Below are 23,572 nucleotides of genomic sequence, written 5' to 3'. Positions count from 1 at the left end.
CTCCCCCCACATGTGTCCTCATTTTGGTTTATTTTTAAAGTTTGTGTTTGTTATCAAAATGAAAAACATCTTAAATGATAAAAGCAGTACATATTCAGTTCAATAAGGCATAAAGAAGAAAGTCAACATCACCTGTAATCCCACCACCTAGAGGTAACCACTGCTGATACTTGGTGTATTTCCTTACGAACCTGCATGCAAACATGCACACACAAATGGTTTGGTTGGGCTACACATGTGTGCTTAAGAACATGAATTTAATGAGTCCTGATCCCATCACTTATAAAACATGTAACATCAGGCAACTTCTTAACCCCACTAAACCAAGGATTTCCCTACCTGTAAATTGGAGCAAAGAAGAACAGTACCTAAGACATAAGGTGATGGAGAAAAGATAAGGATATCCATGTAAAGGTTCATCACCGTGTCTGACACACAGCAAGCGCCCGACAAATGTGAGCCATTATTAATTTGCAGCTTTCTCTTGTCACTTCAGAAAAACATATAACTCAACAAGTCTTTTGGTCCCTTTGAAAAACTACCCGTTTCCATCCCTTTCCTCCCTATCTTAATGGGGATTTGCATATATTTGAACTCCTCTATGCAAGTGAGATTCCTGAACCTACAATTAGAGCCATTGTTAATAATGCTGTTTATGCATATTGCAGTTCCGTGCCAGGACTCCACACACGTCAGCTCATTTTATAGCTCACGGCACCTTTGCGAGGTAATTGTCATTCTTCCCAGCTATAGATGAGAGAATCCACACTGGCAAAGAAGAGCCAAGATCCAAACCCAGGCCTTCCGCTCCCCACTGGGTTGCTCACTCTAGTACAGCCCAAACCCTAATCTTAGCACATTCTTCCAGAGGTACTGGGACGAGTCTGAAAGTGGCTTTCTGGCCAGTGTCCAGCTGGTACCTAATAGACCAAAAGCTATCTGCTAGGCAAGGGAGGCATCCTGGACCAGAAGTCAGGAAACCTGGTCTCTAGAAGTTCCATCCTTCTCAGGGTGGTTTCTTTCCTTATAGAGTGTGTGTGACAATGATCTGGCTTATCTTCCGCATGGGGAATGAAGTGATAGTCAGATGAGAGTGATGATAATACTAATAATATGATGGAAGTTTTAAATAGCAATGACATGCCTCTCAACCACAATGGCTGTTTTTAAATTGTGACCCTGGTCATACAAAGTGGGTCTTCCCCCGTTGATACACTAACAACTCCTTCTGGATCTCACTAATGTCTTTCCTTCCTAACCAGCCCACCCAGGGAGCATCCATGACTTATCAGATCTTGCCAGCTATGCTGGTTCCCTCTGAGTCTCACCTACAGTCTCTTACTTGGAATCTCAGTTACACTCCGTGAAAACTGGAAAGTCATAGCTCCCTTTCATGCCCTTTTCCCCCCAAACATGCATTTATAAATGGGTTAAACTCTCCACTCCTTGGGGTGATGTTAGGCATGCCCTTTGTATGGCACTATTTGTAAATAGCGTGGCTTTTGTAAACAACATGGTTGAGGCGGTCCCTGGGACCCAGAGAAGAATCCAGCCTTTTCCTTTGTGAGAATATTGTTTGGAGCTTTATCTGGTCCTTTGCTTTTCCGAACTTTCTCCAGCTGATGGGAAGCAATGATAGACCAGGTCAGAGCCAGGTTTGGAGTCCTGGTGTTGCTTTTCTGGAAGGATTTCCCAGAGTTGGAGAGCATGGGGCAATTGGGAAAAGGAATCTGATCCTTGAGGTCAATTTGGAAGAATTGATTGGGGAACTACTTACTAGCCATTCAGTGTTTCCTTAATGTGGTTCACTGACTTGTAAAGAGGAGATGTTTTGATACATCATCATAAGACCGAGCAAGTCAAGGTGAAGTACTCAATTGAATAGTAATTGCTTGGGAAGGAAAGAAGGGTCAAAATGGTTGAACTTAATGATGCAAAGAGTAATCAAGGGAAGAGAATTATAAACCAAGTGAGAAAGGTAGGGCAGAGAGGTGAGAGACTCCATGTGAACTGTAAAGATGATTAAAAACCTACCCTTATAAGAAGACCTTCATCAGAGTGAGAAACAGCACAAAGAATATTTTTCAAGGGTTCCATGTTCTAACAATGTATATATGCTTTGTTTTCTGGATAATTATTTACCTATTGATGAGTGTAGATATGATTTTTATAAAAACTAAGTAACATGGGCCACCTGGGTGGCTCAGTTGGTTAAGCCTCTGCCTTCAGCTCAGCTCATGATATCAGGATCCTGGGATCGAGCCCAGGGTTGGGCTCCCCACTCAGGGGAGAGTCTGCTTCTCCTTCTCCCCCGCCCCTCCCCCTGCTCATGCTCTCTCTCTCTCTCAAATAAAGAAAATCTTAAAAAAAAATAAATCTCTGAGTAACAAATACAAACTATGGTGGTCAGATTTAGCAAATAAAAAATCCCATACAATATTTGAGACATACTTAAAAAGTATTCATTTTTCACTTAAAGTTCTAATTTAACTGGGTCTCTTATATTTTATTTGGCAACATCGGTACAAACCTGTTTGGAAGGAAGGGCACCAGCCCCTGGTAGGTGAAAGCCTCTGGGAAAAGGAAAAGTCTCTGGGATACTATCCAGTTTTAACTCTCTTAATTTAAGAGTCTGTGAAGGCCCTTCTGGGTAACATAGTGCTCACTATTATAAAGTCAGCTGACAGGGCTGAAGTGTGGACCAGGCCTAGAGGTAGATTGGATTAAATGCTTCTAAATCCATCTTTCTAAGTCCTAATTTCCAGGAGTAGGTCAAAGTGAAGACCTCGGTGGGCTAGAAGAAGTTTCTTTGGTCCAGGGAACAGGGCAAGGGGAGGATGAAGAAGGACCTTGAGTAAAAGTACAGGCAAGGGAGCTAGAGACAAGGAGGTGAATCTGCAAACCTCTGGTATTATGTCCTTGAAGAGAAAACATGGAGAACCATCAAATCATATGCAGTTGACAGGAATACATATTAATGAGACTAAGTTTGGGTAAGATTCTGTACCAGGTTAGTTGGAGTTCATGCATGCTTCTTGCAGATGGTAAAACTTTTATTTTTTCACTTAAATAATGAGATGGATTTAGGATATCAGATGAGAAGGAGTAGGTGCTCCACATAGGTGAGGTCACCCCTGGGAAACTTTCAAGATGGTAGGGGAGGGACCTGTGTAAAGTCTTGCCTGCACAGAGTGGTGGGATGAGCTGGGCCACAGTCAGAGAAAAGGGCAGTGCAAGATATTTAGGGGGCTATGAAGACTAGAATCAAAATCTGTGTTTGATGAAGGGAAACAGAGTCCAAGGGATAACTTGGACCAAGCAAATGTAAGAGGGAAGAGTAGTTGCTGCAAGAGATATCTGCAGACAGCAATAGCAGAGAAGATGTGGAAGGGGTGTAGGGGTGGGGTGGAGGTCTGATGATGAGGCATTCAGCAAAAGGAAATCATTTTTGTCCATAAGGAATTCTGTCATTAGACATGCACCAACCAACCCTTTACTGGGGGCTTTATCACTTGCAGTTACCGAAGCTCCAGAGATAAATAAATTCCAATTTTTGCCCTCAAGGGATTCACAGTCTAGCAGAGGGAGAGAGCCTGTAAACTGAGCAATGCCTGAGTTTTATCCCAGATAAAGGGGAAGGACAGGTCCACAGAGACGCCCCCAGTGTAGGCACCATCTTTTCTTGGCTGGATTCATAGGACAGCTTCCTCACCTCTCTCTGCCTCTGCCCAGCTGGTCTTCTGGGATATTCTCCCTGGAGCCAGCATGATCATTCTAACATGGAAATCCATTCAAGGCACTCCTGCTAAAAGCCCTTCAAGAATGAAGCCCAAACCACTGCCTCACACTGGCCCCAGGCTGACCAAACTTGCTGCCAGGCTGACCCTTTGTAGACCTCAGAACATGGCATCTCTGTCTCAGCCCTGGACCTTTGTTCTTGCCATTTTCACTTCCTGGAATATTTTCTTCACCTTGCTAATGTCTGCTTAGTGTCAGGGCTCAGCTTACAGTCACTTCTAGAAGTCTTCCGTGGCCTTCCAGGACTAATTAGGTGCCCCTGGTGGGCTTGTCACAACTCCCTGGACTTAGCAGTTATCCCACACTGCATTGTAACGAACTGCCTGGTGCCCCTTCCTTGTCCCACTGTGGTCTCTGAGCTCACTGGGCCCACGGTCAGTGCTGCTTATCAGTGTTTCCTCAGTACCTAGTGTGCCCCTTGGCTCTATAAATCATATTCTAAAATAAATCCACTTGCTAAATTGGAGTTTTTCAAGATGTAGAAAGAGATCTGCCCAGGTTATCTTCAGCAATTGGAGTTTATCAGAAGGATCTCAGCCACATGCAGGCAGCCATTTCAACAACTAGATGATTCCTCAGAACTCCTGAGGGGAGATGACTCATCAAGAAAGCCTTCACAGTAGAGAGAATTTTTGAGCTTAGTGCTGAAACATGAATGGGTGTTTGCCTAGAGACCCAGGTAGGAAAGAAAGTGTTATAGCCTGACCTGAGCTGATTGTCAGGCTCTTTTGTTAAATATCAATAGCAATCAGGAAAGGTTGAGCGCTCTATACTTCCTGTCTGACAACCTCACTTCCCGGTGGTAGGTTACCATGAAAGCAAGTCTTTGACTCCTGCCATACATGGAGTAGGCATTAGCAAGCCCACACAGAAGTAGTCCCACAACCTGCTTTTATGTTTGGTGACATCTCCACTGCTAGTTCTGGTAGGTTCTCCAGTGAGCCCCTTCCCAGCAGGTTCCCTCTGTGAGAAGAATCGCCTGATTTTAATGTCAGGCCCAGTGACAAAATCCTCCATTAACTGGGGGTCCCCAGACCAATTGTATTCCACAGCTGAAGCACCAGTCAGAGGTGTCAGGTAGCTGATTCTCCCCGGATTCTTGTAACTCAGCAGGGAAAGACAGAAGTGGCTACACAAACCTTTCTAACCAACTTATCTTAAAAATCTCTCATTCCACAGATGAAAAAAAAATATTTCTAGCCCCCATTTTGATAACAACAGAACTTTCTGCTGCAGCTTTAGATAGTGGTATTTCAAGCGTGGACTCTGATAAGTGTCCTTCAAACATTAGCTCAGGGCCTCTAAAATGTAGATTAGGGTTATCATCACTTGATGTATCAAAATATTTTAAAATAAATTTCAGACAATATGAAGAGTGGATGGGGGCTTTCTAGGCAAGGGGACAGACATCAGCAAAGGTCATGGGTGAATTCACAGGTAACTTTTTCTTAATCAATGTGAGGTAGGCCCATGTAAATAGACCTGGAGGGACTTAAATGACAGAGATTCTTTCACATAGAATCTGTGTGGTTAAGGTCCATAGAAGTGGCTCAGCATCTTTCTTCATCTGTTCAATGGGAATAATAATAGTGTCTGCCACATGGGATTTTGGGTGGATAATTATAAAAGAATACTGGAAGAGCTTGGCATGATGCCTAGTGTATAGTAAATGTCCAATAAACAGTAGCTGTGATTGTTTTTACTATTACTGTTATTAAGGTAATAATTGTTGTTTTCCCATTGTCTAGCCCTATTCCTGGTTCATAGAAGGCACTCAATAAGTAATTAGGGATTAATAGGGATGAATGCATTTGGAAGTTTCCTGATTTATAGTCGCCCATTCAACAAATATCCGTTGGGCACCCATACGTGCCAGGCACAGTGCTAGGCCCTAGAAATAAAATATTAAGACCATACAAGCTTATCCTAAAAGAGTTTATAGTCTAGAAGGGTAAGCAGTCAAGTGAATGGGCAGTGGGCATGCTACCAAAGCTTCACAGGTCTAGGAGAGGGTCGGAGGAATCCCTGGAGAAGGTGATGTCTAAGCTGAGTCCAGAGAGGGGAGTAGGGATTAATCAGGTGAAGGTGATTAGAGCAGGGTGGACAATCCCCCTTTCATGTGTTCAGGGGCCTGAGGCAAAAAAGAACCTATCTTGTTCTCACAGTCCTGGGCAGGTAATTTAGTTCAGGTAATTAAACATCCCAGAGATGCTTAAAGATGACTGGAGACTAAAGTTTTAAATTTTCTCATCTACAACTACACAAAAACCATTTATATTTTCTGACCGCAGAAGACGGAATGCAAGCAAATGTTGCCACGAAGTCTGGAGAATGGGAGATGGAAGGAATGGTTTCCTCTCTCTTCCCTTCCTTTCCCTTCCTCTCTCTCTCCTTCTCCCTCACCCTCTCTCTCGTTTCTGGTTTCTGTTAATGTGATTTATGCTCTATCCAGGAATGTAGGCTTTTATTCTTGGATTTCTAGTTCTTGCAGCCGATATTACTGAACCTGTTGAATGAGGGCTTCAAGTAATGACTGCATGTCCTTTTTGCTTCTACCATGTTTTCCAGTCCATGGTCTTGATGAGAGTTCATTTGACTGGGCTCCAAGTTGTGTGTGGTTGTTGCAGGGGTGGGTGGTGGACAAGGGATGAGCAGTTGAACAAATTCTTCCATGATCTTCTGGCTCTTTTGCTCTATTATTCTTTGGAGTAGGGATTAGAAACAGATGAGGGGGCATTTGCAGGGTAATAGCAAGTCATTTGGGAAGCCACCAGTCAGAAAGAGCAGGCTTTTGTCTAAATTCTTCAGCTCTCCTAGGACCAACTTTGACATCACTTTCATTGGGCACAGGCCCCTGGTATTAGGTTGGATTTATTTCAGAATTCCTTTCACTGAGCATGGATATTGGAAAGTTCTGGTTCTAAGTTAATTAACTCCCACCCAACCCCTGCCATGGCTGGACCACACCCTCCAGTCCGGTGTTTACTAGTAAAATGTCTTAGGATTCATACATTCACTTACCCACTTATGAATAGGTTTACTCAACAAAGATTTACTGAATACCTACCATAAGCACAGTACTGTAAAAAAATAAGGAAAGGGAGGGGAATGGAAACATTTTTAATAAATTTTTAATAGTGTGTAGCAGGGTTCTCATCTTCAGCACGATTGCCATTGACATTTTGGACTGGATAATCCTTCTTGCAGGGGCCTGTCCTATAGCAGCGTCACTGACCTCTACCCACCAGATGCCGGAAGCACCCCTCCCCAGTTATGACTATCAGAAATATTTCCAGACATTGCCAAATGTCCCCTGGGGGGCAAAATAGCTGGTGGTTGAGAATCACAGGCTTACAACATTAGGCATCATCCCCAACACTTCATATACATTTTTTCATTTAAGCTCTCCTCCCCGATAAGCCCTTAAGGAATATGGTTCCAATAAGAGTAATAAAAATTAAATGATTTACTCAGGGTCTCATGGGTGATAATTACGGCATGTGGACTTCAAATCTAGGTCTTTCTACAGACTACATCCCCAGATTTCCATACAACACGCTGTCATACCCCCGAAGGAACTTAACATCTAGTTGGAGAGATGTGATAGGAGCCAAGTAAGTTCCAGTTGTGTTCACTGGAGAAAAAGGGATGTGAACACTCAGAATAGAGAGGTAAGAGTGGGCTGGGGAGGTCAGGGAACACATCCTGCAGAGATGAGAATGTTCTTTGAATATTTGTGGCTAAACGGTTTGATTGGAATAGTGAGTTTGTGCTGAGGAGTGGTGGGAGGTAGGATTCAGACAGGTAACATTGGGTAGCCAAAGAGCCCACACTGGTTCCAGGTGGAATTTGTTTGAATTCTGGCTCCTCCACACACTAGTTACATGACCGTGAGCTCCTGAAGGAATCTTTTAGCCCATTTTCATTGCCTGGAAAACAGGTTGGTAAGGATAGTACATATTGTTAAGAATGTAATAAGGATTTAATGAGTTAATATACAAGGGGCTTAGAATAAAACCCAGCATCCAGTAAGTGTTCAATAGATGCTGGCCACTTAGTGCTTGATTCTGTTGGACTTCAAATAGTTTAGAATCTATATTGTAAATAATGGGAGCTTTTGAATCAAGGTTCACAGGTACTGCAGTTCCCCTTCCTGTATTTATGGCAAGGTCACAAATTGGCCTCTTTGGGTTGGACACCATCTCTGGTTGCATCAACTGTTCCCAGAGTACCAGTGTCAGATTGTTCAACCCCTCTGTGGGGGCTTTGGGCTTGAAGCCTCAGAGACATCTTTCCAACAGAGATTTAAAGGAGGAAAGAGGCAGCCTGGGCATCTGTTCAGACATTCATTCACTCTTCTGTACATCCAATCAACATTTACTGAATACCTTTTTTATTCTGGGCATCATGTTTCTATTAACTACATCTGGAACACCAATAAGTCACCATTCTGTCCATGTGTCAGCTGCAAGTTTATTGGGTAGAATTGTCATTGTTTAGTTTTAACACAATTCAAAGTTATTTCTGTGGCTTGTGTTAAAATCTTGAGGTTTCTTCTCATGCTTCACTTGGTGCCACTGATGGGCTTTGTATTTATGGAGATCTGATGGCCCTGGATGTGGTTGGGGATCTTCTCCTGGGAATTTCCTCTTTCTTCCTCTCTCCAGCTTTTTATAGCTACATAAGGTTTAGATCTGTTAGCAAACACATGGATAATTATGCCCCTCTCTGTTTATAGACTCAGGATAAATTGTCCTAATGGGAAAATATCTGTCCTTTGTAGTAATTTGGATCAAGGCATTTAATTTTTTGTGTGTGGTTCATTTGCCTTTCTAAAAATCATTTTGATGTTTGTTTCACTCATGAATCATCTATTGTTGATAAACAACAGCACTTAATAAACCCCATTAAAAATCTTTTCTCGATCTAAAAGTAGTTGACAGGGGAAAAATATGTGACCCATCCTTGTTTTCTCATAGATGTTGAATTAAAGGAAACAGCTGGGGGGCGCCTGGGTGGCTGAGTCGTTAGGTGTCTGCCTTCAGCTCTGGTCATGATACCCGGGTCCTGGAATCGAGCCCCGCATCGGGCTCCCTGCTCGTCGGGAGGCCTGCTTCTCCCCCTCTCCCGCTCCACCTGCTTGTGTTCCCTCTCTCGCTGTCTCTCTCTGTCAAATAAATAAATAAAATGTTTGAAAAAAAAAAAGGAAACAGTTGGATTTTAAGACTCAGGGGACCTCTGATAAGAGGCCCAGAGAAATGATCCACCAGAGTCCACACACCAGCATGCTACAAAAACTCAATTCAGCTCAGTTTGTCTCAAAGCATCACTGTTGTAATGCATTTGTATTCATTCTTTCAACAGTCATGGAAGACCTACTATATGCAAGGTTAGATTACAGATGAATAGTGAAGTCTCTCTAAATAACAAAATAGAGGTAAACCTTGATTGGATTCTTCAGCTTGGTGAGAGACAGCAATGTATGCTTCCGATCAGAAGGCAAAGTGCAAAGCCAGTCCTTTCCTCTCTTATGCTGGGGAAAAATGATTGCACTCCCCAGGTGATGTAAATAAACCTGTAGAAGTCTTGGTTTTTACTCAGTTTGGGCCAACAAGCGTAAATGCTTCTTTTTGCAATGTTTCCTCCCTCCCGAGAGGTAAAAATACTTGATGAGAGGCAGAGGTGTAATCGTTAAGCACACCCTTTTGAGTCAAACTAGATGGGTTTGAATTGGGAACTCCAACATTTACTAGCTTTATTACTTAACCCTGTTGTGACTCAGTTTCCTTGTGTCAGAATAAGGCTAATAATTAGTTCCACTTCACAGGGCTCCTGAAAAAAAAGATAATCTACATAAAGTTGTTAGCACAGTGCCCAACCTAATTAGAGTAAGAACTTAATAATCCATAGCTATAATTTTCATTAACATCATCATCAACTAATATTTGTGTGCCCACTAAACAAAAAGTAACGTTGCCTGTACAGAGAAAAAATATAGAGGAGCGAGTCTCTTAAATATACATCACCTATTCAGTATCTAAGAGTTGGACATATTCTTAGAGATACCCATTCCAATAAACAAAGGTCCAATGAGATGTGGGCATATGTTTGTGGGGAAGATCACATTCTTGTGGTGCCTTGTTTGTGAGCATAGAGCGTGGATGCTCAGGATCTTTGCTCCCACATTCAATGGAGTAATGACGACCACTTTAGCCCTAGAAGGGAATGGAAGGGGGCGTTCTCTAGCCCAGCTCCTGCCTAAACACGCAAGACTATCACTTAAAAGGGAGTCTGATAGGTGAAGATTGTCCAGTGATGTCAGTGTCAAGTCAGTTACTGTTAGCATCAAGCAAGCCTTCATGTCTGACCCAAATTTTAATGTTGCATTTGTGTCTCTTACCTCTTTTGTCTCCTGTGGAGATGAAGAACAGCTGGTCGGTATCCTCTTTATAATAACCCTTCAAATGGGAGACGACTGTTAAGTTTGCCTTTAGGCAGTTTTTACTCTAGACTAAACAATTGCAAATCCTTTAACCTTCCCTCAAAGGTTCTATTTTCTGTCTCTTTAATCATTTTGGTTCTCCTTTGGAACCTTTCCAGTGTCTCCCCATCTCCCTTAAAATAAGGGGCCTCACACTGGACATACCACCCTAATAAGAGTCTATCTGCTGCCAAATTCTTTAATATGGGGGAGGAAGAAGTGGGGAGAGGCACTTCCCTTTCATGTCAACCTCCTGCCAATGTGAACTCGCCCCAGTGTTGTGTTGCCTATTTCTTATCAGTACAGTACGCAGACTCATATTGAATACATGGTCTGCTGTGATCCTCACGTCTTTGTTTTTCTCAAATCTAGATATATAAGCCCCATTTGTGCCTGTCACTTTGATCATCACCCCTCAGGACATTACTTCGTAATCAGCCTTCGTGCTGAACTCTAAACTCTCTTTAATGAACCATTTCCTTCATGTGTATGAATTCTCTTAACATATCAGCAGTTTCTGCTCAAATTAATATTACTTATAGACTCTGGGTGTACACATAGCAATTGTTAAGTATTATTTAAACCAGACCTAGGGTAAAATTAGAGACCACTTTTTAAGCACCCCTTTGTTTACTGAACCATTGATCTGTTTTCCAGTCAGCAGTGAAACCGGTGAGGGAAAAGACCAAGCATATCCTATCTTTCTAGCCTGCTGATGAGAATGTCATCTGCATTCCAAATCTTTCCTGAAATTAAGTTATTATACAGATGTGCTCAAATTTTAATTCCTGGCATATACACACCCTAAACTGAGCTTAGACAACAAAGTCGGTGGGGGAAGGGGGAATATTTATTTGTATTAAATTTAAAATCCTGGATTTACTTTAAACAGCATTGGTTTGCACATCATAAATTACATAACCAGATTGATGGAGTAGAGAGTTAGAAGTAAAGCATTAAGAAACTGTCAGTGGGGAAAGCAATCAGAAGGGAAGAAAGGATGACTTCTGAAATTATTAGAAAATCATTCAATTTGAACCTAATTCCCATAAAACTTATCAGATACTGAGATGCCTCATAAAAGTATGCTAATGAATCTACCAGGGCTACCACCCCAAAGCAGAGGAGAGGGAATAGGGAGGGGGGTCAGGAGCCAACATTCACTGAAACCTTATAGTATTTGTAAGCCAGACACTCTAAAAGAGTTCTGATGTACTTGGCTTTTCCTAAAATCATAAGCCTAACTGGTTTTGACCAAGGAATTGCCGTATTTTGAGGCATGGCTTACAAAGCTTGTTCTCATCAGACACCCGTAGTGTTCTACTAAACGCCACGTATCATTGCTGGTTGCAATACCCACACCTCCTGGAGATACACTTTATCCTGGGGTTTTGTTTCCTTCTAGTACTTCCGAAGGAGGACCACCATCACCTGGCATTCCTGCCTGTCTCCGGGTTTGCTGTTGTGCAATCTGAATGAAGCAACTGAGGGCGATTTCCAGGACTGGTGATTATGATGATTAGTTACCAGTGCGCTCTGTGGGCTGCTTCTGAGAGAAGACAGATTTCCAGCCTGGCCTTGACATGGGTTGGCCCCTCCCCGACTCTAATTACCCTTTCCAGTAACAGTAATGGTACTGAGAACTGAAGCCTTCTTTTGCCTCTTCCTTTATAATGAATTACTTCGAATTCCACCAGATCTATCCTTTGCAAAGCTAATTTACTTTAAGGGGTTGCTGGATGCCCAAAAAGAGAACCATAGCTTAGAGACATAGGTTTGGGGCAAGATTCTGGTATGAAGCCCAAGGAGTGGGAGGAGTGTGTGTCCATCTCAAGTCCCAGGAGGCAGAGGGCTTTGTTTTGTGCCTAGATTTGTGCCATTCAACCACAGGTGGTCTCCATACCTCTAGCTCCCTCTGGGAGCTCGACCTGGCTCCCTTTCAAAGCCAGGTGAAAATGTGTTGTGAGCTGTTCCTTAATGGTTTGAGGTTTGGCACAGCGATGCTTTTACTTTTCAACAAGTGTTAAAAGTGGAAAAGTGGAATAAAATAAAATTGGAAGTTTAAAAAAAAAATCTCTTCGTGCAATGAAATGTGGGGTGACTCCCCCTCTCTCTGAGAGCCCTCCCTCCGCTTTTAGAAAAGCAAACACTCTTTTCCTGTCTTATTTGTATTCCCATTAATTTAAGACAGGAAGCCTTCGGTGGGTGTGATGTAAACAATTCAGCCTCGTGGGTCGGGCTTCCTCATCAGTTTGCAGCTGGAGAGATGGCTGAGCGGCCCAAGCCCATTCATTCCCTCTCCCGGGGATGACTTGTTGACTGAACCCCGCAGATGACGGGAGGGGCGCGGGAGCGGGAGAAGGTATAAAGGAAATGCTTAAGCTGTGCAGTCACCGGGGCGATTGTAATTCAGCGGTGGTAAATTTGGTTCAAGTAGCAGAAAGACTCTGGAGGTTTCTGAAAAGTTTCTTGACATCCTGCCCGGTGTGATGGCTGTGATTCTGGTTTGGGGCTCCCCCGCCCACCCCCTGTAAGAACCCACGCTGCTGCTGGTTATGAAACGGAGCGGTTATGAAATGAACTGGTGCCGGGGAGGTGGAGCTTCTCGCCGCGGCTCGGGGGAGAACTTTTGACCGGGCGAGGGTATCTGGGAAGGGCGTTATCGGCTCCAAACCTGCTCCCGGTTACGGCGGGAAGCGCCCCACCACCACCCGAGCGCTTGATGTCAACAAAGGTGTCTGCACCGGCAACCGCCAAGTCCCTGAAACCCTCCCGCGGGCGGCTTCCTTCTCCCCGCCGGGGAGTGACCGGGGAAGGCATTCTGGAATGCTGTGGAGTTTTGACAAGTGAGCCGGGGAGTGACGGGCCGAGCTGGGATCCCATTACAGTCTTTTCATAACGTCCCAGCCCAGGCTGCGGGCGGGAGGAGGGGTCCTCCCACCGACATGGAACGGACCGCCAGGACCTGGTTCCAGAAGGAGCGCGCGGAGGCGCGCAGGGGGCCGGCGGCCCGGGCGGGGAGCCCGAGCTGAGCGCCCCCTCCCCCGCCTCCCGCGCCCCGCCCGCGGCGGCAGGTGATCAGGCAGCGTCTCTGGCGCGCTGGGCCCGGGCGCGAGGGATTAGCGCCGCCAGGGGCTCGCGACCCGCACGCCGGCCGTCGCAGGAGGCATCGCAGTGGACACCCCGTCGAGGTGACTTCAGAACTGGAGGTAGGAATAAGCCTGGCAAACAGAAGCCACAGGCTTCCCCCTCCCCATCGGGTTGGGGTGCAGATGGAGGCTGAATCCACAAATGTGGAAATTTAGCCAGAGCCTCGGAAAAACGCCGCAGCCAACTAACTCATCTCGCAGATCACCAGGGTGTCTTGTTTTTGACTTGGGGGATTGGCGTGTTTAGAGATGGTCTGTGTTCCTTAGGAGGAGTAACCGACTTGGAACTGGTTTGTCAATTACTGACGGAAGGAGGCGCCTGGAGTGTGACAGGCGGGGAGGGGAGGGGGGCACAAGGGACAAGTCTGGAGGGGCTCCAGAGCCACGATTCTTTCAGACACCTCGGAGAAGGGGTGCTGTTGAAGCCCGCGAAGTGTGTGCGTGTGGGGGTGCTCCAGCAACCCAGGCATCTGTTACACCGCCCTTGTCCCATGCTTCTCTCTGGCTAGCAGGGAAAGGAATCTGGGCTAGAGCAAAGATGCGTCTGGGACCAGCGGGAACTTTTTTTTTTTTTTTTTTTTGAGCCCTCAGGAGGTTACGATCTCTTTTGGGGACAGATCTTTGCCCCAAACTACTAAACAGCCTGCTTGGACAACTCCCCCACCACTGATGCACAGAACATTTTGATTTAGTGTCCACAAATCTAAGAATTTAAAGATGAAAGATGTTTGGGAAGAGAATGACCTTATCTATCATGTTGTTACTCCCTAGTAGATAGTTTATAAATACTAGGGGTGAAGTTAAGTCAATCTTGTGTCATGAGATGCCTGTAAGGAGGAGATAACTACAGCTGTCATCCTGGGAACCATTTCTGGAAGAAAAGCTGTGAATGTAAATAGTAAACACTTTTCATAAAAATAGGTCAGGCTGAGTTTGATATCATAAGGGGCATGACATAAACCATAAATAATGATATCACAAAAGGCATGACATAAACATCTTCAAATACACATGAAATGTAGTACTTTCAAACTTTGCACACCTAGACTGTTTTGCCCTTGCAGATGAATTGAAAAATAAGGCACGGGGGATCTTTCTACCTCCAGTGTTAATCTGACTGCTATACACTCAATAATCTACAGGTTCACTGTGGCCCTTTTTTTAGCTGAGATAGTTAACCAAGTTAACAGGATCTACCCACAGTTCCTTGTTTTCAGGATCTCTAGTCAAATCCATTGTCCCTAGGATGCAGCCATAGGACTCACAGGTAGGGTGGGCTTTGGGAAAGGAGGCCTGTGTCAGGTTCTAAAAGAAAAAAAGGAGTTCTCAGAGTTGGCCACACATAGAAGAAACAGAAATAAGACGTACCAGGGAAAGTGGGGAAACCCAGGTGGACTCAGGATTTTAGACTTGCTTTTGTTCTTCCAGCCTTGAGCTCTGTGAGCCTGCACGGCTGGGCATAATTGTCTGAGGGAGGACCTACCCTAATCTAGCAGGAAAGAGCAGCAAAGTTTCCAGAAACCACCTTTCTGCTCGCCTTCTCGCTTCCATAAATTGCCCGACACTGCCCTTGGCATGTACAGCTCCCTTTAATCCTCTGTTCTTACTAATCTCCTCTGTAAATCCAGGCAGGTCACACTTAGGAATTGCTTCCTTGAAGGGAAAGGGTGACCCCATTCTGGCCCGTTTCCTGGGATATAAGTTCTCATCTGCTCTGCCTAGAGCTTGGCCCTGCCTTCTTCATCAACTCTTCTGTTTCCCAGTGGTTTCACCAAGTACTTTTGCTGCCTTTTAGTCCTGGGTTCTCATTCTGGAATCTGATTAAGACCTGAGTTTCCCTTTTTTCTTTATCAAAACAATACATGTACATAATTTTCAAAGTCAAATATTTCTATAAGGCTTATAACTAGAAACAACAGTCACTTTCCCCACCTTCCACCAAACTCAACTTCTGTGCCCCAAGACAACAGCTTTCAACATTTTGGATGTATTCTTAAATACTGCAGCTACATACTGCTCCACTTGGTTCTCTCCCTCACCGGCCCTCTGGCCTCCTTTCCGCTCTGGATTTGCTGCTTTTGAGGCCTGCCACACACCCATCATCCTGAAATCCCCTTTCTTCATCCTGCTGGGTACTGATACTTGCCTCTGTCCCAAATGGCATCCCCTGTGTTCTAGACTCACATCTTCCTCTTTGTTTCTGTTCTCTTTCTGGTAAAACACAACTTCTAGAAGTTTCTGAGAAGGAGTATGTGGATAATCAGTTTTTTAAGATCTTCCAAGTTTGCATGTTTGATGGGGTATGAAGGTTGGAAATGCTTTTCCCTCAGAATTTGGAACACATTGCTCTTTAGGTTCAATATTGCCATTGAGATGTCTGTCCTTCTAATTCCTGACGCTTTGAAGGTAATTATTGCCCTCTCTGAAAGTTTTTAGGATTATCTCCTTGTTCTTTGTAATGTCCTTTCTCTTGTAATGAAATTTCATTTTCATATATCATGCTGTGAGTTGTTTTTTTTTTCATACATTTTACTTGGCTTTCAGTACACCTCAATCTGGAAACTTATGTCCTTTGGTTCTGAGCAGTTTTTCTGGAATTAAAAAAAAATAATTTCTCTCCTCTTTTGGAACATCTATTTACTTGGAAGGGGATCTTCATGGATTGAATTTCTAATTATTTTTTCCCTCCTTAAAAAAAAAATTGCTACTTCCTGGGAAATTTCCTCCTTTTATCCTCCAACCCATACACTGAATTTTTATGTCTGCCATCAAATTTCTAATTTCCAAGAGCTCTTTAAAAATCTCTGAAATATTCTTTTTATAACCTCCTATTCTCGTTTCACAGATGAAAATCTTTCCAACTCTCTACAGATCTCAATGACAGCTTCTTTGAAGTGTTCCTCTATTCCCTGCACAGTTCTTTCCCCTCAGATTTCCTCTTAGTTTTTGTTTTTAAATCTCATGCTTGTTAAAAAACAAAAAACAACCAAAAAAAAAAACTTTCCTCTAATGTCTAATGATCCCGGACTGATCACTTAAAAGCTAACTGGAAGGTCTGCCTGCGTGGATGGGGCTTATACCCAGGAATAAATAGTTCCTTCTTTCCAAGAAAGACACCTAGAACAGTGTTCCGGAATCTAGAACAATGCCTGGCACACAGTAAGCTTCCCATTCCTATTTGCCAAGCAATCGAATGATGTAGGATATTGCGAGGGCCCAGGTAGTAGCGAGCATTAGAAGCTCCCCAGGTGATTCGAGTGTGCGGCTGGCCCTGAGCACCTGTCCTGTAACGGGATTATCGTGCTAAGCAGTTTCATCGGAGGACGCCCACCTTCGGCAGAAGGTCATTCCTCGCAGAGGAAACTGACCAGGTGAGAGAAATCCCCATCTCTGTCACCGAGGGGACTTGGTTGGCTGTGGCATTCTCTGAGCCAGATTCGTGTAGGAGACCAAGAGTCTAACATTTGGTATGGAGACTTTCTATTGTTTCCCTGTTTTTAAAGCGGCGCCCCTTCCTTCAGCTACCTTTGATATCTGAGTCCAGAGTTGCTCTGATTTCTCAGAGCAAACCGGTCGTGGAATGTAGGCAGTCACACGGGAGCTAGGACTGCCATAGAGGAGATTATGGGGGTCTGACAGCTTCAGGCACAGGCTCTTAGCCAGGCCTCCTGCCTTTGGCACCCCCGTCCAGTGACCCCAATTCCAGAGACTCGCTGTCTCTGGACTCTGTCTCTCAGACTCCACTTTCTCTAATCTGCTAAGTCAGTTACCACTGGACGGACCACTTCCCAGCTTCCAAAAATTTGTCGCAATCATTGCTTCTTCAGTTCTCTTTAAGAGTTTGGCAAATGCCTCCCCCCATGCTTAAAAAAAAAAAATTCCTTTACTCTCATTTCAATCCATGTTTACTGGGGAGTGAGTCTCTCTGCCTCATGCCCCAGCTTTGCCCTGGAATCCTCTCAGATCTTTCTGTATTTACCCCCCCTCTACCACAGGCGCCCGCTTGGAATAGAAATGCAAAGAGGCCACATTATATGGTCATTTCAGCAATAATCATTAAAAATGTCCAAGTTCTGGGGCACCTGGGTGGCTCAGTCGGTTAAGCAGCTGCCTTCGGCTCAGGTCATAATCTCAGGGTCCTGGGATTCAGCTCCACATTGGGCTCCCTGCTCAGCAGAGAGCCTGCTTCTCCCTCTCCCTCTGCTGCCCACCCCCCGGCTTGTGTTTTCTCTCTCTCTCTGTCAAATAAATAAATAAAAATATTTTTTAGTCTGGGCAATGAGGTGTGAAGAAATGTTTCTCGTGGAGTGTCTAGGGTAGGTTTGCTCGTCATTGAGAAAAAGACATGAGCAAATGACCCCTTTGCTTCCTTGGTATGTTGCTGTCTAGAACTGCTGTAGTCATCTTGTCTTCAGCCTTAGGATGAAGTCAACACCCAGGAGAGAGCAGATCCCAGAGTGTCCTCAAGAAGCACCAGGCTGGGCGCCTGGGTGGCTCAGTTGGTTGAGCGACTGCCTTCGGCTCAGGTCATGATCCTGGAGTCCCGGGATCGAGTCCCACATCGGGCTCCCTGCTTGGCGGGGAGTCTGCTTCTCCCTCTGACCCTCTTCCCTCTCGTGCTCTCTATCTCTCATTCTCTCTCTCAAATAAATAAATAAAATCTTTAAAAAAAAAAAAAAAAAGCACCAGGCTTTCTCTTGCAGTTCCCATCATGTGAGATGATTAATTTCCTCCTTGTTCAAGCCATTTTGTTGGTTTTGTTTTTGTTTTGTTTAATGTGGGGCTTGAACTCATGACCCTGAGGTCAAGACCTGAGCTGAGATCGAGTCAGACACTTAACCGACTGAGCCACCCAGGCGGCCCTAAGGCCATTTTGAATCAGGGTTTGGTATCATTTGCTGCCAGACTGATAGAGATGGACATTTCTTTATGCATGGTCTCATTCCTAAGAACATTAAGGCAGATGGTAGGCTTACCTTCCTGAAGATCTAAGCTGCCTGATTCCTTATTCTGCCTCCAAGTAGGATTCCTCTCTACTCTATTTCCCAGGCAGATGAAATTAATGATATTCTCTCTTCCAACTTCAAAAGAAGGGATAACTGTGGAGACATTTGGTGGGGAAAAGAGGAGTCCTTGCTTGGGAGATTGTTAGCTGATCCCAGTGAGAGAACATCCTGGGACTGTCACAGAAGTGAAGACTGTTCTTGAAAGAACAAGGTGATGAAGAAACCCCATGCATCCCACCCTGTGAAAAGCCAAGCACTAGTTTTCACTCACTCCTGTGGTTGTGGAGACTGGCAAGTCTTGCCTGAACACTTGGCATTGTTGCCTCTGTCTTCCATCCTTTGTCTTTTGGGCATCCTGGACTTTAGGAAGCTTTGAAGATGAAATAAACTCAGGAAGCGCTCGGTGGTGTCAGTAAGACTGAATGCAGGAAAAAGTAGACTGTCCGTACCTGTTTGCCCCAGACTGGCCCCAGTGACAATGGCACACTCTCTTTATTTTTATGAATAGGAAGCCTTCCTAATCTCTTCATTCCCGGTATAATGTTAGCCTAAAGAGAAGCCCTTAATTGCACTTAGCATTATACCATCATTTTCCTATTTGTATCTTTTAGTAAACCTAGACTGTAAGCCTGGGAACTTCCTATTGTAATATAGCTAAGATTTATTGAGCACTTACTACTTGCCTGGCACTATCATAAGCTTTACATGTATGAGCTAATCTGATCCTCACGATGATCTTATGAAGAAGGTGCCATGAGTATCCCATTTACAACAGAGATCATTGAGGCACACTATATTTAGGGGAATTACTCAAGGTTGTCCAGCTTTTCGGTGGTGGAGTGGAGATTCAAATGTTGGCAGTCTGGTTCTACGTGCTATGTGACGTATAGGCTTTATGCAATATATAATTCATCATTATAGCCCGAACACCCTTACGCCACTGTAGTGTACAATAGGGATTCAGATGTCACTGTGGATGAATAAACCCGAGGCTTTTTCATGTCATTACAGACTCATTAATTTTAATGGCAGCATATTTCCCCAAGGACCCATAGTTTGTAACCATTTCCCCAGGATTAGACATTATAGTGGTATGGGCTGGGATGTCTGAGACTGAGACTGTCCTGAGAAATCTCAGATCTGTGATCATTAATTGGGAGGTGACCAGGACACCTCTCCCTCCCTCATGCATCACTCTCCCCACCCCCTGCCACCCTTGAGAGCAATCCTAATCCTCATCCCATTCCGGATTCCCATTGCCATCCGTTGAACTCTACATAAAAGAAGATGGTGTTATAGAGGCTTTAAACACTTTGGAACCTTTTCTGAAGGTCCCTGTTAGAGGGTAAGCATTAGTTGGCAGGGGATTGCTATAAGAAATGTGGATCCCTGAAATGTTGCCTACCGAGTGCCATTTTCCAGGTGGTTTCTCATAACCTGTCATTTTGCACTTTTGAATCCAGAGATAGTATATCTGACTCTCATTTGTTAAGACTTTTGGCTGAACTCTGGGATTCTTGTTTTAATTGCCAGCTGATAGAAAATATAAATGGAGGGAAAATATAAATGGAAAAATGTGTTAGTGTGCAAACTTTGGAGTTTGTTTTATTTTTGAAAATTGGGGGGCTGGTAGGGATAGAAAATTAAGGAAAACTTATGAGACAATTTTGTATGGTTAATGGGCTATCTTAACAGTTTCACTTGTTAGGCCCTATGTAAACAAATACACCACCTGTCAAATATGAGCAGTATGTAGAGGTTATTTGCAGTTAAAGAAGTTTGTTTTATAAATTATACCTGAGATACGTTAGAAAAACTTGATGTTTAAATTTAGATTAATCCTGGGGCGCCTGGGTGGCTCAGTCGGTTAAGCATCTGCCTTTGGCTTAGGTCATGATCCCAGGGTCCTGTGATAATCCTGCTCAGCGGGGAGTCTGCTTCTCCTTATGCTTCTGTTCCTCCCTTCTGCTCATGCACGCTCATGCACTCTCTCAAATTAATTAAAAAATCATTTAAATTTAGATTAATCCTATGGTGAAAACCTTTGTACAGCAGATCCTTTTTTTTTGAAAAGTGAAAGATGTACTTTTTCTAAATATATCTCAAATGCAAATGCATGTGTGTAATTTCTAAGAGTGTGTATGTACACCTGGGTATTGTCTTTCCTCCCCTGATCCCCTAATTCATTCTCTGCCTTCCTCTGCACCAAGAGGCTTAGTGCTATGTACGCACAACATCTGGACTCCCTTGTCTTATTCCTAGTTGGCTTCAGCCAATGGGAGGCACAGGCAGGGGACTCAGAAGGCAGGAGGAGAGAGTGTTGGGGTATTTATCCCCCTAATCACAGTCCCCTCGGCCTTGCAAAGATTCTGACTATTGCTCATTTGTTCTAAGCTCTTGATGGGCAGCTCACTTTCAAGGCTCCAGTTTGCACTGCTTCCTCTCGATGCCCTTCAGACCTAAAGGTGGTAATCGTTTCCCAGCTAGCGAGTGGATAGCCCCTGGGTACTTCGTCCTGCCGACATCTCTCTAAGTAGCCCCTCCATAAAGTTCTCTCTCATTAAACCCTTTTGAGTATGCCTTCTGCTTCCTGCTGGTACCCTCATGATACAGGGTATGTTCATCTCTTTCTCATATAAAATCTTATCATGTCTGGCTCTAAAGTGCCAGACATAAAGTTACATTAGTATGTCTGACTGTGAACTGTAGCTTGTGCTGTCTAAGAGCTATCCTATCACGCTTGTGTCTTTATCTTTTCTATTAGATCACTAGTCCTGGGGAGTGAGGCCGGGGTCTGAATTACTCTGCTTCTCCCTACAATGTCTAGTACAGAGGTCACAATAGGCAACTTGAAGTAAAATAACATATAAGAGTACATGTATGTATATGGTGTACACGTGGACGTAATATATCTGTGACTGTTGGTTTTTTTTAATAACCTTTATTTGTATTCTTATCAGCATTGGTTCATTCATTTATGAATGAATAAGCAATTACCAAGTGCCAATTATAGGCAACACATTATGCTAGGTATTCACATGGTCTCCTCAGAGTTCATAAAGAGTCGTAAAGGGGTTTCATGAAGAACTGAAGTAGAATTTTCAAGCAGGAAGGAATCTGAGAGCATATCAAATCTGGTTTTATCATTTTCAGGTGAAGCTCAGGCTGAGTGGGTCCGTGCTTTGTTCTGGAGCACGGGTAGTAGGTGGTATAGATGACCAGAACTTGGTGCCCTGACTCCGCATGGGGTTCTTTCCCCAGCTCCCTCCTGTCACGTTGCCTGCTCATCAATTAGGTGCTTTCTGGCGAAAGGAACTTCCATAAGGTATCCTTTAGAAAGCCTCTCTGCTGCCACTTATTTCTTCCCTCTGTGTTACAAATGCAAACCAGATAGTCATGCTCTGAGCTCATAAAAGCGCCTAATAGGATGCAGACAGTGGATTCTAACCCAGGCTTCAACATCAGCCCCACGTGTAGACAGCTGGGGGAATATTTGGACCAACCCACAGCCACTCTAGGACATCTCCCTTCACCACTATAAACTCTGGAGCAACATTTCATGTGGGGGTATGAGGTGTTGTGGTTGGGTTGAGAGTGAGTTATACATTCTGCAGTTCCCTGAGCCACAGTCTCGGGCCTCATCTAGAGAAGATGGGATCTCCAAGTCAGGCTTGGCCTGCTCACAGAGCTGGTCCCTGGAGGGCCTTTGGTGATTGGTACTTTTCCTGTGATGATGGCCCTTTATGAGTCTACTTAGCGCAAGGACCAGAGAAATTCAAAAACCTTAGGCTCCATTATATTCACCTTAAAGTTGGTTTAAGATGGACAAGAAAAAGCCTTTCCTTAACAGAAACAAAGCAGACTGGCCTAGGTCTGCATGTGATGAAAAGATGTTGTTATATTCTTTCACATATGCAGGTTCACTGGGGGCGCTAACAAATTGTTAGTCCTCACTGGTAAAACTTGTGTTCAAGATTAGGGAAAGAGAAGGTATTGTAGTGTCTTTACTGAATCCTGCTATTAGGCTTTGTGCTGGCGGCTTTAATTAAAGGATCTCACACCCAGACAAGCTAAATGTTATATGCCCATTTTGCAGATCTGGCCCCTAAGGCCCAGTAGGGCCACGCCATACTCAGAATTACGTAGTTAGCATAAAGCGATAGATCACATTCTTGGTTCTGACTCCCCATCTAAACCTTGTCCGTGAAGTAGTACCACTGCAAACCCAGCCGAACCGTCTGCGTGCTGAGGGACGCTGGGGAGAGTTAGCTTCTCTGTGTTGGTTTTCTCAGCTGTAAAGTGGGAATGAGGTGATCACCCTCACCCGTTAGTGATGATGGCTGAGGCACTGCGCGCAGTGTTCCTCCCTGTGCCGGCCACATAAGCCTTTAATGAAATTGAGCTCCTGGTCCCTGGATCTGAGTTTGCTGGCTTCTCTTTTCTGGACATGCTTTGTCAGCTGTCAGCTGTTAACTTCCCTGAGTCGTTTCCTTCGCCATAAAATGAGGCTTGGGGTAAAGGTCAGTTTCTTCGTGGCGAAAAACCTGAGAAGAACAAGGCAAACCCCCGTCTTTCGTGTTACAACTGTCAAGCTTCCAAAAGTGTGCGGTCTGTGTGTTACTTCAGGATGTAACCCACTCCTGTCTACTGTGAGGATGTAGACTCGGTCAGCTGCCCTGGACGTAGCTGGTTGAGTCTAGCCAAGTTCCAGCCACACTTCCTCAGTTTCTACCACTCAGGTTTTCCTCTCTTTCATGACTCGCGGTCCCTGTTGAAAAGAAAAACTCTATTTATTGTTTTCATTTACGTTACACACAATACTCTCTGAATACTACTTCACTTCTGGTCACCAAATGTTTGTGGGGTGGGGGAGGGGGAGGTTTTCTCCACACCGAACAATGCTAGGACACCAGCTGGCTGTCCTCCAATTCAGCCTAATTTGGACACGGTCTACCTGGAGAGGCAGACCCCACAGGTTAGGGGCTCAGGTCCCACAGGACTGTCCCCCTCTCCTTCCCACAAGGCACACTCCAACTGAAAGTCCAATTGTCACTTGTGCTTCTGACCAACTGACCATAAATAGGTTCCCATGACCCCTCCTGTTAGTTCTTACTGTTAATTAATTGGGTTTGATGAAT

General features: G+C 44.3%; 1 protein-coding gene and 1 long non-coding RNA gene across 6 annotated transcripts in view; both read left to right on the top strand.

The window, feature by feature from the left end:
• LOC113928767 overlaps window positions 1-12,322 on the top strand; it is a 34,763-nt gene extending 22,441 nt beyond the window's left edge. The window contains exon 3 of the long non-coding RNA XR_003521961.1: window positions 11,685-12,322. This is a non-coding gene — a long non-coding RNA (uncharacterized LOC113928767). The remainder of the gene's footprint in view (window positions 1-11,684) is intronic.
• Window positions 1-23,572, top strand: part of PDZD2 (PDZ domain containing 2) — a 343,304-nt gene that overhangs the window by 153,490 nt on the left and 166,242 nt on the right. The window contains exon 1 of one of the 5 annotated variants that reach the window (XM_027604795.2): window positions 12,654-13,488. The exons of the other annotated variants lie outside the window; for them this stretch is intronic. The gene's annotated coding sequence lies outside the window, so the exon portion shown is untranslated. Of the gene's footprint in view, window positions 1-12,653; window positions 13,489-23,572 lie in introns of those variants that run through there. 5 annotated transcript variants of the gene reach the window in all.

This window comes from Zalophus californianus, chromosome 5, assembly GCF_009762305.2.
Source record: "Zalophus californianus isolate mZalCal1 chromosome 5, mZalCal1.pri.v2, whole genome shotgun sequence".
In the NCBI taxonomy this organism is placed as follows: domain Eukaryota; kingdom Metazoa; phylum Chordata; class Mammalia; order Carnivora; family Otariidae; genus Zalophus; species Zalophus californianus.
Note: the sequence above shows the minus strand (reverse complement) of the source record. Positions and strands in the feature narration are given on the sequence as shown.